Raw genomic sequence first — 2,852 nt, forward strand, 5'->3', positions numbered from 1 at the left:
CTTGCAGGATTGTTTTCCATCCTTTAACTTTGAGTCTGTGTTTGCTCTGACTGTTGAGATGAGTTTCTTGTAGGCAGCAGAATGTTGGGTTCTGTCTCTGAATTCATTCTTACACTCTGTGTCTCTTATTTGGTGAATTTAGACCATTGATGTTGAGAGAAATTATTGTTATGGGGTTTTGTGTCATCTTTCTGTAAGTGTCTGCTTGTATGGTGTGTCTTGTCTTATAGTAGCCCCTTTAGCCCTTGTTTTAGGTTTAGTTCTGTGTCTATGAAGTTCCTGAGCTGCTCTTTATCTAGAAAATAGTGTGCTGTTCCTTCGAGTTTGAGTGAGAGTTTAGCCAGATAGAGTATTCTTGGTGAAGCATTCATTTCAGTGAGTTTTTTCACTATATCCCTCCATTGCCTTTGAGCTTGGAGGGTTTCCCCTGATAGGTCTGCTGTGAATCTAAGGGGTGCTCCTTTGTAGGTGATTTCCTTCTTTGACCTTGCTGCTTGCAGTATTGTGTCTCTATCAGCAGCACTGATCATTCTAACTATGATATGTCTTGGAGTGTTTTTTATTAGGGTCTCTTTTAGCTGGCACCCTCGTGCTCCTTGAATCTGAATGGCTGCATTATGGAGCTCTGGGAATTTTTCAGCAATGATTTGTTTAACCATGGCTTTTTGTTGGTATTGCTTTCTTGAGCTACTGGTAGTCCAATGATTCTAATGTTGTTCCTCTTGGAATCATCTCCTAGGACTCTGATTCGCTCTAGAGCTATTTTGAGGTCTCTTGCCATTGTTTGTTGCTGCCTGTTGGCTTGGTGCAGCTCATCTTCCAGATCACTGATTTTGTCTTCAGCTTTGGTCATTCTACTGTTGAGGACACAGACTGAGATTTTATTTCATCTACGGAATCTTTAATTTGTGACTTTTCTGTGTGTAGTTTTCTAATTTCTGCTCTCATTTCTTCCTGGATTTTCTCGACTATCCGATCCATTGTTTCTTTCATGTCCTTTTTCAACTTACTGGATATCTGTCTGACTGTTTCACTAAGTTCATTGAACATCTTAAAAATATGTAATGCTTCACGAAAATGTGCAGGAGCCATGCTAATCTTGTTTGTTCCATTCCAATTTTAGTATATTTGCTGCCGAAGCCAGCTGAGGGAAAACTTTTGATCACAACAGAAACCAAAGAAATTCAAAAGATCATCAGAGACTACTTTTAAATGTCTGTATGCCATGAAACAAGAGAATCTAGAAGAAATGGATAAATTCCTGGATTCCTATAATCTCCCAAGGCTGAATCAAGAAGATTTGAATACCTGAATAGACCTATTACTATAAAGGATATTGAAACAGTGAATCTTTATAAGCTCAATGACTACAGTTTATTGTTTACCCAAATTTCACTGCTTATTTTTATGAAACATCAATAAGAGATGCAATTCTGAAGTTGACCCATTCTGCCCTGGGTGTTCTTTCAAAGCTGTAGCTCCATTCTGCAGTAGGTACTATCCATCTCAAGAGTCTTTCCAGATGACTCCTGAACATAGCTATGCTGCAGACTCCCAATTTGAAGCATATGAAAAAAAGTGCCTCACAGGGATTCTTTTATATCTGCATAATTTTGGTCTCCTAATAATGCTTGGGGGTTTTGTGGTTTGTTTAGTTGGGTTTTTTTGTATTTATACCTCTAAATATTGGATAGCTATCTCATTGGACTTAAATATCTTCCAAAGACCTATGTTTGAGAGTAAACAAGATTGTAGCCCAAACAAGACTTATAATTGCCATAAACTGATGTAATTAGTTGTATTTTGGACCACATCTGGTTGTTCAGGGCTTACTTCTAGCTCTGAGTTCAGGGATCAGTCGTGAAGAGACCTATGGAGGATATGAGGTGTGAGGGATCAAACCCAAATTGGCCATGTACAAGCAAGTGCTCTACCCTCTGCACTGTTTTCCCAGTCCCCAAAATGTATTTTTATCAAATTATTTTCTCTATTTTGTAATAGTGAAGATATAATGGAAGTGAAGATATAATAGAGGGGCACATGGATGTTTGGATTTTAGAGGCTGACCACAGCTGTATTTTATAATGTTGGGCTAGACATACACTCCTCAAAGTAAGTGCCATTGTGCCCACTGATTACTCACTGAAGAAAAATAAAGCTATGGTGTGGCCATCTATTTTTGGTACAATTTTCTATTAAACATATAGTTGGGAGCAGGAGGCTAAGGTGTTTGCGTTTCATGTGGCTGAGCCTATCAGTTTGATCCCCATACTACATATGATCCCCTAGGCACAACCAGGATGACCAAGCCCTCTCCAAATAAAATAAACATGTAGTTGGACTCTATCTGTACTAATCCCTGTAGTAAGATTTTTTTCAGGGCTACACAAACTTGTTATACTTTATTTTCTGCTTATAAAAAGAGCACTTAGCAGAGTAAAGTCTCTTTTTGTTTATATGCCAAAACAGTATCACCCTCTGCCCATTTACAGATTTTTAACAACTTGATGAGAGATATCTATGATACTTGTTCATTACATCATTTAAGCCAACTAATTATATTATTTATTTCATCATTATAAGTCTTCTAATTATAATCGAACCTCATTTTGCCATCTCTCTAAATAGCATTTTGCTTATAATTTACTATATATTTACAATCCTCAGAAAATAATATTTCTTTGTACAATGAATGAGTTGCTATAAATAATATAACTATAAAAATTTATGTACACATGTTTCTTTAAGTACATTATTTTAATTCTCTAGGATAAATACCTCAAAGTAGTAATGATGGGTCATATGGTAATTCTATTTTACATTTTTGAGGAATTTCCACTTGATCACTTGAT

The 2,852-nt window shown here is 36.6% G+C and overlaps 1 pseudogene; it reads right to left on the bottom strand.

Annotated features, from left to right (window-relative positions):
- Nucleotides 1-1,053: 1,053 nt before the first annotated feature.
- On the bottom strand, nt 1,054-1,143 carry LOC130021850 (uncharacterized; annotated as a pseudogene).
- Between the last annotated feature and the right edge of the window lie 1,709 nt (nt 1,144-2,852).

Source organism: Sorex fumeus, unplaced genomic scaffold, assembly GCF_029834395.1.
Source record: "Sorex fumeus unplaced genomic scaffold, SorFum_2.1 ptg000018l, whole genome shotgun sequence".
Classification (NCBI taxonomy): domain Eukaryota; kingdom Metazoa; phylum Chordata; class Mammalia; order Eulipotyphla; family Soricidae; genus Sorex; species Sorex fumeus.